This window comes from Neolamprologus multifasciatus, chromosome 6, assembly GCF_963576455.1.
Source record: "Neolamprologus multifasciatus chromosome 6, fNeoMul1.2, whole genome shotgun sequence".
Taxonomy (NCBI): Eukaryota; Metazoa; Chordata; class Actinopteri; order Cichliformes; family Cichlidae; genus Neolamprologus; species Neolamprologus multifasciatus.
This window is the reverse complement of record NC_140444.1, coordinates 38,779,161-38,794,482: the sequence shown is the minus strand read 5'-3', so window position 1 is coordinate 38,794,482 and position 15,322 is coordinate 38,779,161. Positions and strand designations below refer to the sequence as shown.

The 15,322-nt window shown below is 38.5% G+C and overlaps 1 protein-coding gene across 1 annotated transcript in view; it reads left to right on the top strand.

The window, feature by feature from the left end:
* fbxo8 (F-box protein 8) overlaps positions 1–14,848 on the top strand; it is an 80,126-nt gene extending 65,278 nt beyond the window's left edge. Inside the window, exon 9 of the transcript XR_014874574.1 lies at positions 14,833–14,848. The gene's annotated coding sequence lies outside the window, so the exon portion shown is untranslated. The remainder of the gene's footprint in view (positions 1–14,832) is intronic.
* Positions 14,849–15,322: the final 474 nt, after the last annotated feature.

Below are 15,322 nucleotides of genomic sequence, written 5' to 3'. Positions count from 1 at the left end.
AATTCTCATTTTGCTCCTATATTTTTTTTTTGCTCCTACTACTTTATATCTTTGCACTGCAGCTCTGTGTGAAGATATAAGGAACCCACAGCTCTGCGACATTGTGCAGAAGTGATTCAATACTTTTCTTTGATTAAGACTCTGAGGACTGTTTGTCTACAGCAGGAGTGTCAAACTGAAATACACAGTGGGCCAAAATTCAAAACTGGATCAAAGTCGCGGGCTAACATTAATATTTATTGGAAAAAAAATCTTCTTCCAAATATAATAAGGAATCTTTTCTTATGGACTCAAACAAGTTTAGCTGAAAAACTGAATATGGAACAAGCAAATCTTAATGCTAAACAATATATATAACTTATATAAACGTATATATAACTTAATATTGCACACATGCAAAATCGAAATTCCAATTAAATAACACATCAGTGGAATTCATTTCTTAAATAAAAATTGTATTTGCAGCCTTTTGAATTAAATTTGATCATTTTATCATTCATCAAATTTTCATCATATTCTCCCACCTGCCCAGAAAGCTCCTGTTTTCTGCCTTTCTTTTTGCCATTTTGGGATAGGTAGCATGGCAGTATTTGCATGGTTGCTATGACTATGGTCAACAGAGGAGAGGGTGCTAATGGGTCCTGTCATGACTGACGCGCCAAAACACCAACAGAGCATTCTGGGAATTGTAGTATTAGCAGTACGTGAACCGTATAATACTGGCAGGCCAGCTCTAATAGTAATTTTGTATGGCTTTGCGGGCCAAATGTAATTAGGCTACGGGCCAAATTTGGCCCGCGGGCCAGAGTTTGACACCTATGGTCTACAGGATCAGACTTGGATCAGTAGACTATGAGAGGCCGTCATCAGCATGGTGAGTTCCTCATGTATCAAGTTTGATGTTTCGAGGTGCAGAGACACTGAATCGTGGATTCTTCTGGCTATTCCTATCATCCTTTCCCATGAGCCCCCCAAGTGTGTTGCATGGGGAGGGATCATGACCCATGAACTGCCTTTGCCTGCTGAACTGTTTTACCACTCTATACAGAAGCCTGAAACTATCCTTCCCATAACAGATCATATCGTCAGTGTGTAAGATGCAGTAGGACTTTAAACTTATCAAAGAAAGCTAAAGACTGCTGAGCTATGATAACACAGGGTTTTGTGGCTTTGTCCCATTCTACTTTAGGATAGACCAGGCAGATCTCAACAGTGAAAGTCTCACTCCACAGATTTGAGTGAACTGGATAGTAATGTCTAAAGTTTGTATGGGTTCTGGCTTCCCTCCATGCTCCAAAAGCAGGTTTATAATCTTAAACCACGGTGCCTGACCTGGGTGCAGAGCAGATTCGTGTTTGTCACTGTTGAGCTCAGTGCACTTAATGATGCTTTGACACTCCCTTGCAGGGTGCACTGAGGACTTGCAACCCCTAAAACAGTTACTATTCTCCCTGAGGAACCTTCTGTCTCGACACGTTTTAATGTGTGGGGTTTCTTATCAGGACATCTCTTATCTGGATCCTTTTTGTGTCTGTGGAGCAGCAGCTGACAGCTCTGTTTTGTTGATGGAAACCTCCCCCGTTTGTTTTTTCAAAGAGGTTTTTCTACTTTAACCATGTTGGTTTGACAAACAGAGTTGAAACTTGGATCATTCCTAATTTGTGCTTGATGAAGGCAACAAAGAGGAAAATGGGAGAAATGGTACACAATGTAATTGTTTGCAAGAGGATCCACGAGAAAGCCATTTAACTTGTGTACCATATGTAAACTTTTGTGCTATTGCATTTACACCTCTGGGGGTATCAAGATAAGCAAGACCAGGCAGATCTCCCTCAGCCTTAGCAGCATCTAGTTCCATCATCACGTTACTGAGATCCTGGAGTTTGGCATGGTCTTTCCTGCCAATTTTTGGGAATACCCAGTTTTTGGAACCAAGCCTTCTCAAAAGTTTCAGATGAACTAAAACCAGCACCAGTATGCTCAGCACTTTGCTGGCTGGTGTATGTGGGTGGACTTAATGTATTTTGCATGCTCAGCTGATTGACTTCCCAGTCCTTCAAAAAGAAGATCCATTTCTTCATCACTTGTTTGAGCCTCTAACTGCTTTCTGGAATGAGCCCCGTGTAGTTTTCTGGTCTGTTATTAAACTGTGAAAGACCAGTTGTAACAAACTCACACTGTGATAGAAGTCTGACAAAATGTGTCATGTCTGGAGTAAGTGGGCGGCTGAGAGTTACCACATGGGAGATGGGGAAGCGCTTGCTTGGCATCGTTGGTCTTGCAGGGTGGCTAATGTGCAGCTATGTTGCATGGAGGCATTAGAAAGTCTTCATAATCATTTTCTCTGCCGAAAATAACGTGTTAAATAATCATCGTTCTTTATCAACTTCTTTTGGACATATTCAAGAAGCCCTGGTACTTCTCATTATTGTCATGTTAAACACACTTTTGTCTTGAAGATGCAACCAGTGAGTTATCAAAAAATAAATCCTTAGTAGTCCTCAGAGTACTAAGTGAAATACTTTTACACTGTGTTCTCAAAAGACGTTTCCATGTGAGGGCTTGAGAGGAACAGTCTCAGGCTACGTCCACACGTACACGGGTATTTTTGAAAACGGAGATTTTCCGTTTTCGCTTTAAAAAATAATCCCGTCCACACGTAAAGGCAGAAATGAAGGAAAACGCTGCTAGGAACATGCCAAAGCAACAGGTGGCGATATATTCCTAACCGTGCAGAAATGTTGGCCAATCAGAAGTCTAGAAGCCTCGGTGGGAAAAAGTAAACAAAGCTGGGGCATAGAAGCAGAACCGAGTCGTATGTGTGGAGGGACAGTAACTGTGTGTGTATATGTAAGCATTTAAACACTGCAGAGAGTACAATTAACAGTATTGTAGAAATTCATTTCACCGAAACAATAACGTGGCGCACAGTGTGACGTCACAAAAGGTGCACATCTTTGACGCTGCGTTTTCTGCGTTTTCTCCGTTTTTCTCGTCCACACGTAAACGCAAAAACTGAGTTTTCAAAAATATCCACCCTGGCAGGCGTTTTTAGAAATCTCCGTTTTCAGTGACCAAAAACGCCGTTTACGTGTGGACGAAAGGTGCAAACGCATAGAAAAATCTGCGTTTTCAAAAATACCCGGGTACGTGTGGACGTAGCCTCAGTTTGGATGTTCCAGATGTACAAGGAGCATCTTTAGAGCAGTGGTTAAAGCTCACACTAAGGACTTTGGTTCATAGGACTAAGAAGACTACAGACTTTTGGTTTATCGCTGGCTGGAACAAGTAGTGGAAGGAACAGAACAACAAAAGTGACGTCAGGTAGTGAAGGCAGTATTTTATTTTTATTTAGTATTTTTATTTTTAATTAAACTATAACTAGGAAAAAAAATTCTCCAAGTGGTGAATTTTTATGTCAGTTTATGAAAATGTTGTAAGTACCATCAGTGTACGTTTAACAGTAAAACAACACAAGCTTCGATATTCAGATATGGGAACTTGTTTCTGCCAAGAGCAAAACAAAAATTGCTCATTCAAAATTTTGAGTTAATTAAATATTCATTAATGTTCTTTAATATTCATATGGATAACAGTGATCATCCTGCCTCTATAGTTTTGGTTTAAACAACAACTTTGCTACATATTAAGGCCATACTTTGGACCTAGTTTGTTGCTCTGAACTTACTCCTTTCAACTGTAAAGCTGATGAACTGCTAACTTCTGATCACTCGCTTCTTTCTTGTCAAAATGACGTTTTCTATAACCAAGAACCTTCGTACCATTTCTTTTCAGAACATTAAGAAAATCAATCCTGATACTCTTTCTTTTCCTTTCTTTAATCATTTGCATTTTCATAACCTGCTCACCCAAGAGGACTTGGTTTCCTATTATAACTCTAGTCTCAACAGTAGTCTAAACTCTGTTGCCCCACTCAAAATCAAATCTGCATCATTCACAGCTGAACTCAGGCTCCTGAGAGCAAAAGGCCGATGGCTTGAATGCCTTTATAAGAAAACTGGTCTTGTTTAATAATCAAATGTAATCTGATTACTACTCCACCATTATCTGTTCAAATGATGACTCAACCAAGATACTGTTTTCACTGTTCAATTCTTCTTTTAGGTCACCAGATTTTCTACCTGCTCATCTTTACTCATCCTCCTTTTGTGATTCTTTAATGTTATTTTCATCAAGAAAATTCACAAAATACACCAAGACCTGGATTCTGATGTTCCATTTAGCTCTTCCTGTGTAATTCATCTCCCTTCACTGTTTTTCTGCTTTCCAGCTTCCCTCAGTTACTGATATTTCAGATCTCATCTGTAAGTCAAAACCTTCTACGTGTCAGCTGGACCCCATTCCTACAGTTTTGGTTAAGGCATGTCTACCTTGCTTCCCCTCATATCTGCTATCGTCTGCTCTTCACTTACCACTGGAACTGTCCCTGCTTCCCTCAAAATTGCTGCCATCACCCCAATATTGAACAAAACTGGTCTAGATCCCAATAATTTTGAGAATTTTCGTCCTATTTTCAATCTACCATTCCTTTCAAAAATTCTTGAGAAGATAGTCGCCACACAACTCCACTCACATTTAACTAGTAATAATCTGTATGAACAGTTCCAGTCCCGCAGCACTGAAACAGCACTTATAAAAATAACCAATGATCTTCTTATGGCAGCTGACTCCGGTTTACTCTCCATTCTTATTCTCCTCGATCTGAGTGCTGCTTTCGACACTATTTCTCACTCTGTTCTCCTCGGTAGGCGAGCCTCCATCGGTCTCTCCATACTCCACTAGCCTGGTTTAAATCATACCTGTCTGATCGCACTCAGTTCATTCAACTCAAATCTTTTACTTCTCAGCCCTTTCCTCTGACCACTGGTGTGCCCCAGAGATCTGTCCTGGGCCCCTTCTTTTCATTATCTACCTTCTTCCACTTGGACACATTTTCCATAAATATAATATCCAGTTTCACCGTTATGCCGATGACACCCAGCTGTATCTGTCCACTAAACCTGATTCTGCTCTCCCCCCATCCTCCCTCACCCTCTGCTTAGCTGAACTAAATTCATGGCTCTCTTCTTATTTTCTTAAACTCCATAGTAATAAATCCGAGCTCCTCTTGGTCGGCTCTAAATCAACATTATCCAGAACCAACAGTTTCTCTGTTACTATCAATAACTCGCCGGTCTTCGTTTCTTCCTCTGTGAAAAGTTTGGGTGTCATCCTCCACAGTACTCTGTCTATCTGTATCATTCTCTCAGTCAGCACCCTGGTTCACAGCTGAACTCAGGCTCCTGAAAGCAAAAGGCCGACGGCTTGAACGCCTTTATCAGAAAACTGGTCTTGCTTAATAATCAAGTGTAATCTGATTACTACTCCACCATTATCTGTTCAAATGATGTCTCAACCAAGATACTGTTTTCACTGTTCAATTCTTCTTTGAGGTCACCAGATTTTCTACCTGCTCATCTTTACTCGTCCTCCTGTGATTCTCTACTGTTTTTTTCATCAAGAAAATTCACAAAATACACCAAGACCTGGATTCCGATGTTCCATCTAGCTCTTCCTGTGCAATTCCTCTCCCATCACACTGTTTTTCTGCTTTCCAGCTCCCCTCGGTTACTGATATTTCAGATCTCATCTGTAAGTCAAAACCTTCTACTTGTCAGCTGGACCCCATTCCTACAGTTTTGGTTAAGGCATGTCTACCTTCTTTGCTTCCCCTCATATCTGCCATCATCTGCTCTTCACTTACCACTGGAACTGTTCCTGCTTCCCTCAAAATTGCTGCCATCACCCCAATATTGAACAAAACTGGTCTAGATCCCAATAATTTTGAGAATTTTTTCAATCTACCATTCCTTTCAAAAATTCTTGAGAAGATAGTCGCCACACAACTCCACTCACATTTAACTAATAATAATCTGTATGAACAGTTCCAGTCCCATAGCACTGAAACAGCACTTATACAAATAACCAATGATCTTCTGATGGCAGCTGACTCTGGTTTACTTTCCATCCTTATTCTCCTCGATCTGAGCGCTGCCTTTCTTGTCCACAGCCTTGTTACTTCCTGGATCGATTACTGTAATTCACTTCTTTATGGTCTTACTCAAAAATCCGTCTACAAGCTCCAACGCGCCCAGAAATGCTGCCCGTATCATCAGCAGGACCCCTTCTGTCCACCACATCACTCCTGTCCTGCAGCAGCTTCATTGGTCAAATAGCGCATCAATTTCAAAATACTCTTGTACACATTTAAGACTATTCATCATCTCTCCTCCATATCTCTCTGATCTGGTTCAGATCACCGCCCCATCTCGGTGTCTCAGATCTTCTTCTTCTCTTTCTCTCTCCATCCCCTCCCCCTGTTTTGCCACCATGAGGGGCTTTCAGCTCCTCGACTCTGGAATTCCCGACCTCCTGATTTAAGAATCACCTCCTTCTCTCTCTTTAGGTCCCAACTCAAAACTCGTTCAAAACAGCTTATCCCACATAACCTCTCCACTCTGCTATTTTAAATTTGTTTTATGTCTTATGCTTTTATGATTGTGTAAACTGCTGGCTTGTTGCTTTTATTATTTTGCTGTGTACAGTGTCCTTGAGTGTTCTGAAAGGCGCTTTCAAATAAAATGTATTATTATTAATTTCAAGAAAATAACTTAATATTTTGAGTTAGCTCTGCCAGTTAGGAAGCTCTGTAAAGGTACATTGTTACCTGGAAGCAGAAGGCATGGGCATCAGCTACCAGTGCTACCAGTGCTACCAGTGCTACCAGTACTACAGTTACCAGTTATGACTGAGCAAACTGCGGAGTAATTTTAGTGTGGTTTTAAAAAGGATAAAATCCTCGTGTTACTAGCTGAATTGCATCTGTTGCTGAGGAACATCAAGGGAACTTCATTGTGGATTAGCAGAGCTAACTTGAAATTTCAAGTTCTTTTCTCAAAACTTTGAGATGCCTAACCTAAACTTTTGAGAAAATAACTCAAAATATTGAGTTATGGATGGCTTGAAGCCATTCATAAGCTTCCATACTAGAAGTGTTTCTCTTCTAGTTTTTCTCTTCTAGTGTTTCTCTTCCCTTGTTGGGGTGGCTGTAGCTCAGGTGGTAGAGCAGGTCATCTACTGATCGGAAGGTTGGTGGTGGTTCGATTCCTGGCTCCTCCAGTCTGCATGCCAAATATCCTTGGGCAAGATACTAACCCCAAATTGCTCTCCGATGCATCCATCGGAGTATGAATATGTGTGAATGTCAGTTAGAAAGCACCTAGGAAAAATGTGCTTGTGTGAATGCACAAGTTGTATAAAGCGCTTTGAGTGTCAGAAGAGTAGGAAAGCGTTATATAAGAACCAGTACATTTACCATTTACTGGTTTGAGAGAAGCATTTCCTTGAAAGTTGGTAAATCCTTAGTTGGGCTAAATAACATTTCAGAGTAAAGCTAATAATTAAGTAAAAACTTCTTAAGTCAACTTGCCTGGAATTTCAGCTAAAACAATCCAAATTAAATCTGTTGGGTTGATCTGATTTAGGAATTTATTGCCAAATGACTGTTAACCTCCAGCCAGACGGGTAAACTGAACCGACAACATACTACTTCACTTTGGGGGGAGGACATGATTCAGAAGGGCTTTATTATGAAGAAATATACTTTTTTTTAAATAAGTATTAAAACTTTGACTTCATTTCCAAATATCTCACTTCTTAATGTGTATTTTCATAGATTACTTCCAGGATCAAAAGCACGCATTTCACATCCCCACAGCTAATCTACACTCAACTTCCATGAGATGTTTTTACTAAGCGGTTTCAATTGCAGCTCTTGCTGGATTTGGAAATATGATTTTGAAAAAAAGAGAAAAGAAAAAATCAGAACTCTGCTTTCAGTAACAGTAACCTTTCAGTTGTAAATCAAGTTTAATAATTAAACAGAATAACCTGAATTTCTTTAGATCTTATTCACACGATTCACTGTGTCCCAAAGAATTGTTGCTTACCTTTTCAAAGGAAATGTTATTTACACTTTTAGCATGTTCATATCTGTATTTTAAATTGTGCAACTTATTAAATCTTATTGAATGAGACACCTATAAAATCAAAGATCGGGCTAAAGTCTAGTAAGAAATGGCTTGAAAAGTCTGGAAAGCTTTCCTAAGCAGGGACACTCAGATGCAGTTCTAACTTTAAAAACAGACCTCGTCTCCAAGTCTGTTTCATGGTTTAATGTTTGTTTCATGTGGGTTAGGTGATCTACAGAGAGAGTAGCAGAGTTGCCATTACACATACACATAAATGTACACATAAATGTACATATAAATGTATATATAAATGCATATACCCAAAATGTAATATTGGGACGTGTTAGTGACATCTGCAGGGACATGACACATAAGGCTCAGACTATAGTGATTTAGCAATGACTACCCTGTTACTGTAGGGTCACCTTGAGGTGAATGGTAAATGGTAAATGGACTGATTCTTATATAGCGCTTTTCTACTCTCCCGGAGTACTCAAAGCGCTCTATACAACATGCCACATTCACCCAGTCACACCCATTCTCACAAGCACTTTATCTGTACTTAGTGCTTTTTCTAACTACATTCACACACATTCATACTCCGATGGACGCATCGGAGAGCAACTTGGGGTTAGTATCTTGCCCAAGGATACTTGGCATGCAGACTGGAGGAGCCTGGGATCGAACCTCCAACCTTCCGATCAGTAGGTGACCTGCTCTACCTCCTGAGCTACAGCCACCCCTATTGCTATTGTGATTTGGCACTATTATTATAAAAGTGAATTGAAGCTAATGTTAATGCTAGATGCTACACTGTCTGAAGGATTTCTACATATCGGCTGGAGAATAAATACTGAAATACAATGCAGATTTTACACAGGTCAAGAACACTTGTGAACACAGTTCATTGCTCATCCATAAATACAATTTAAAATTCTACTTTGCAAATGAAAAACTGCAAAGAGAGAGAAACGCCATGTGATATGTTGGGGTGGAAAGTACTGAATAGATAGATAGACATGATTTAAGGAGGTTGTCTGTGAGGACAACATTGAATTCGATTCGAAAGGGTTTGAAGCAGAGAGCTTTTCTTATTTTTGCAAATTTCTGCCAAAACACTTACTCCACCATCATCACTCCATGGTGACACTGATGGTCCATACCTGTAAAACACTGCACAGTTTTGACTAGAGATGGCACGATACCACTTTTTTATGTCCGATACGGTATCATAAATTTGGATATCTGCCAATACCGACATGAATCCGATATAGTGTTTTTTAATCAATAAAACTGTTTTTTTTAATATCTTGCTGCATTTTGTATAAGTTCATACTCAAGTTTAAATAAACAACAACACTAAAGTTATTCTGTTACACCTGTATGTAAAAAATACACTGCACCCAAAATATTTCATAGTTCAGCAAAACTGATCAATCTAATAAACTTAAACCTGCTCCATCCTCCCTATTCTGGTATTTTAAAGAGTACTTAGCAGGTGCTTTTTTGATATTTAATGGATCGGATTACATTTTTTATTTCTCTCCGATATACGATCCAGTAATTTACGTCAGTATCGGACCGATACGTAATATCGGATCGTCCATCTCTAGTTTTGACACACAATTAAATGAAAAATACCACAAAGAAGCCTGAACAGTTGAGTAGCAGCTACAACAGTACAATAAGAGCGATGGCTCTATTATATAGTATTGTTAAAATAAGAAATAAACATGAATTTGTGTTTAAATAAGAAATGTTTTTTCAAAATGATTTTTCAAAAAATAAAATACTTTTTAAAATATGACATGTTGTCTTTGTATTATTTGAACAAATGCTTATTCTGTTTTTGATTTCCTCTCTTTATTTGACTGGGTGTGTTTTTCAGCTGCAGATTAAAGTGTATTTGTGTGCTTAGCAATGACAGCTGAGTAAGTTAAGTAAGTTATGCATGAATTTCACTAAAAGTATAATGATTTTATCTTTTACATGTATATTGTCTTTGTGTGTTGGAGCATGTGTGTGTGGGGGTGGGGTAGAGAGACGACTGGACTGTGTCAGGACTGATGAGAAACATTCCTGTTAGCGTAGCATAACTTTCCTACTGCTCTGCTGATAACACTGGCTCTCTGTCACAGACGCACACACACACACACACACACACACACACACACACACACACACACACACACACACACACACACACACACACTTATATCTCCTATACTGCACTACTTCTACTTCTACCATGAGAAACAGACTCTTATCCAGCTTTGTGTTAGATTACTCCACCATGCACTAACACACACAAACGCACATGCCTTGTGTGTTTGAGTGACCTCATTATGGAAAGACTTAGTTCTGATATGCTTTCTTATCCTGTGTGCTCAAACACAAACAGTCCAGTGCGCTGAGACAAACACAGATGCACTGACACAGTGATTAAATTAGAAAGACACCTTGTGTGCTGTGAATGTAAATTAAGAACAAATTTAGAAACAATAAACATCATATTTATATTTTATGAAATGTTCTTTCTGTGTTACTCTCTTTACTATTAAACAACCGTTATTTAAAAAAAACTTCTAAAATGTAAAAGGCGGCAATAGCAAATATAATAAACTTTAATGACAAAGTCTCAAATTACAACTATGTTCTCCTAAAAGTCATTCACATTGTTACAATGTGATATTTAATTACACATTAAACAACACAAAACAAACAAAGTATCAATGTGAGATCTTTTTGTGTGTTTTTTAAATGTATGGTTTGAGTTTGGTGCCAAATACATTTAAAAAACTTGTGATATGCCTCACTGTGCTAAAAACTTTAATATGCAAAAAATACCTTTTTGTGTTTATTATAAAACAAACACAAAATACGTCAAATACCCACAACACTGAAACCAGTTTCATGAGTTTGATTTTAGGATGTAATCATGGTCACATCATTACATGATTTAATACTATAAATCTAATCTAATCTAAATCTATCTACAAGTCAAATAAGAACAAAACCCACCACCTGATCCAGACACTGAGCTTAGTGCAATAATGCTGAAACTGATGGACACAGTTGTCACAGTCTGAGTTTACCATGCAACAAATGAGACAGACGTTATGTCTCAAACATGGATGCTGTTTGTTGTTTACATTCAAAACAAGCTCTTGTAACAGTCGTATGGCTTTCTGATAACAACCATCCCATATCAGTGGACAGTCAAATGTTGTATTGATGTGTATTTGATTTCTTTATTATAATAATGTTGACAATATTTCTTGTTTTGTTGAGAGATGGCTTAACTGCAATATTGTATGTGAGTACAGTGTTGACACATAGCTCTCTGTAGTACACTTTATACACCAGTGTTTACAGATAATATTAGCATTTCAACCCTGTTTTCTGGGATACTGAAAATAAAGATGCAGAGGCCAAAGACTTAGTGATGATCGGGGGATTGAATTGAACCTCATGGCACTTTAATACAAAATATTGTTAAGCAACTTTTCAAAGAAAGAGATGCTTCAATCCCTCCTCCTCATTAGAGGAGAAACTGTGGCTGGTGTCTGCATTCAAATAGACGTATGAGCTGAGCATGTGCCCTGATGCTCACACAATAGCAGTTTAATCATGCAGATTTGGTAGCAGTACTTCCTAAACTGTACCAGCAGGTCAAATAAGTGACAAGGGAAGAAAACACGCTAGACAAGCTTTACATCAACATCAAACTAGGCTACAGAGCGAGACCACTGCCCCACCTGGGCCAGTCCAACCAGTATAATACCTGCATATTCTCCCACGAAAACTGCTGCAACAACCATAAAGCAGTTAAGACCTGGCCAGATGCCTCTCAGCTGTTCCTGGACTGCTTAAATAGGACAAATTAGAACATGAACATTCAGACCTGAAGAACTGCTACATTAATTACTGCACGGACACTGTCACGGTGGACAAAGACATCTGTATGTATCCCAGTCAGAAGACCGGGAAGTCCAACTGCTGCTAAAGGAGGAAAACAGCAGTCAGGTACTGAAACCGGTCTCTCCACAGCATGGCTGGACCCAGCCTGAAGAGAAAATGTTCCTCAACCGGTGCTAAGGACAGATTCGTCAAATCTGAACATCTCTGCTGCTAAAGAACGCCCTGCAGAGACTGCACTTCCTGAGGGTGCTCAGCAAAAACAGCATCTCCTAGAGATATTGAACTACAGCTCCTGCTGACCGTGCCTTTGCCATTGCATTCGTGCATCAGATTCTATTCAATCTTTTAAATCACGTCTAAAAACGTACATGTTTGGCTTTAAAGGCTAATCAGTGTGGTTTTTATCTGGCTCTGCATTTATATTATGTAATTATTTTATATCTGTAATTTATATTTTATATTGTGATTTTTATCTGTATCATGGTTTTACTGGAAAGCACTTTGGTCTTTAAATGTACAAATAATATGATATTTACTCCCCAGGAGGGTGCATATATAGGTGTGGGTGTGGCTGCAGTTCTCTACTTGTGAGAAGTTCATTGCATAGAGTCACAATAACTTTGCTCCAACCACTCCACGCTAATATGACTTTAACATTATGCAGTTTAGTTAAATGATGTAAGCATTCAGTGTTTTACTACAAGCCATATTCACCCATTCTCACATGGATGGATGAATTCTGGCAATATATGGTTCAGTGTCTTGCTGAAAGACACATAATAATTTTTATTTAATAATCATTTAATCACACAATCATCATGATCAATTTAGTAATTTCCACAATTCAGCTTGTTTTTCTTTTTCCCCACAGTAGTGCAAAACTCTGCAGTCTTTAATGAAACGAGCACAGTGTGTTTTAATTACACCCTGGATGTGGATCAGAGACCTACAGGGTAATAACAGGCAACAGAGTTGTGTTGTTGTGAACATTGTTTAAATCAGAATATTATTAGTAGGATCAACCAATGAAAACTACTTTTTAAAATGTCATTTTAGTGTATTTGAGAATGCTGCTACATATATTTGCATTTTCTTATATATTATTTATTTTCTCTGAGGTTGTGCTCATAAACGTGTGTCTGCCTGAGTAGTTGTTGTGTTGAGGCGGGGGGGGGGGGGGGGGGGGGGGGCATACTTACCTGTTTTAGATCCATGAAGATGATGGCATCCATCAAACCAAACACAGGAAACTGATTTGGCTTAACAGCATAATCACTGGCGCCAGACGTGGCACCGAGGGCATATGTGTGTGTCTGTGTGTGTGTGTGTGTGTCTGTGTGTGTGTGTGTGTCTGTGTGTGTAACCTGCAGTGAGCAAACAAACACTCACACATATCATTTGTTCAGTCAGATTTTTCTCCATGATGTAAATAACAAATATATTTGAGGAACACTGTAGCTGTTGGTCAGTTGATCTGAAGAAACGTTTCCGTGCTAAACTGTGAAAGTTCTCCAGATTAATGGGCGGAGCTTTGGGTGGATTTCAAAGCTTTAACGGGTTTGCTGAAATAGAAAAGGCATAAAGAAAAATAACCTCTTTATTTATTATATGTTTTTCTTTATCACTAAAAAGGTGTGATTTAACATTTTTCTCGTGCTTTGAAAGCAGGACTCAAATACTAATGCAACATTCACCCAGATGTTCTTTTCAACTCCTAAACTGAAGTTATTCCCTTTTAAATAATATATGAATTAAAGAGCATAGAAAAAAACAACATTTCTGTAGGTTGTGTTATTAACATGTCGCCTTTAACAACCAGCTTGTTAGGGCAGGTCATTTGACCTATTGTCATTCATTATCTAGTAATGAGCAAGATAACAAGCTTGTTTAGACTACAGAGACAAAGAGAATGGAAGAGAGAGAGAAACAGAGAGTATGTCTCTCTCTCTCTGTGTGTCTGCCTATGATAATTTGCTGTGGCTCCAGTCTGACACCTTTAAATGGTTGTCATCAGTAACCATATGTTTCTCTCCCTTAAGAATCGCTTAATAGGCCTCTCAGCAGCCCCGTCTGCAGCCAAACCCTCTGTGTTGGAACAATCCGAGGACCCAAATAACCAGGAAAATTCAATTTTAGTAAAATGATGCAGATATTTGTTCAAATAGTTTTTTTTTTTCCTAATCATTGAGTTTAAAAAATGTTAATGAATTTAAAATTAGTTTATCATTTTTTAACTTTAATCCCACCGACGCTCATGTGAGCAGAGAGGAGAGGTACACTCTCTGTCAAAACTCTTCAAACTCTTTCAAACGAACTAACAAACAGACATCATCTCATAAATTATAACCCTCAAATTTAATGTCTATATTCTTCTACACAGGATAAAGCTGTAAAAGTGTGTCAGGAATTTAACTGACAGTCAGAGCAAATGTATATTAGCAACAGAAATAAAGTTAATCTCTGATTATACGATTTAAAAGATAGTAAAGAAGCTGTTAGGTAGCATACACCAGCAGATTGTCATGAGATAAAATCTACAATTTGCATTTAAAAGAAACTTTTTGTTTTACTTTTTTCTTCAAAATGTAAACTTTTCTAAAAGCAAAGCATTTCACGTTGCCATGGTGCAGTTGAAAGAAATAAAGCTAGCTCTCTCTGCTGACTACAGGTTTTCAGTGTACTAAAAAAACCACTTCACAGAGTAAACCAAGGGAAATATAAAAGTTTCACCACAAAATGCAAACCATTCATCAGACGTATTACAGGATAGATGTATAAAATCCTACAAGTCAGAAAGAAACGAGTGCAGAAACAGCATTGTTTCATGAAGTTTAATGTTAATGTAATAATGTTTCATGAAGTTAAGAGCAGCCTGCAAAAGAATGACTACAGTAGGGTCAAGGCTGATTTCCAGCTTAGTGCACAGTGAAATGCATGGACATTCATAGCTTACTTCTTCTTCTTTCCTATCACCCCAGCAGGTCCCTGAGGTCTTGTGACCAGGGGTTGCTGGTTGTCCTGCATACAAGGTTAAAAACAAAAGGTGACAGAGCGTCAGCGGCTCCCAGACTCTGGAACTCACTCCCTTTGAGTTTGAGATCTGTGGACTCAGTCATGTCTTTTAAAAAATCTGTTTAAACTCACTTGGTTGATTTTGTTTTGTTTTAGATTTTAATGTCTGTTTTCTGCCTCTGTAAAGCACTTTGTGATTTTATCTTGAAAGGTGCTATATAAATAAAATTGTATTTATTATTATTTATTACTCTATTTTTTATTGATTAGGTGAGAGACGACAGCAGCAGCTGCTTGAATTTTGAAGTATATACACTACTGGTCAAAAGTTTTAGAACACGCCAATTTTTCCAGTTATT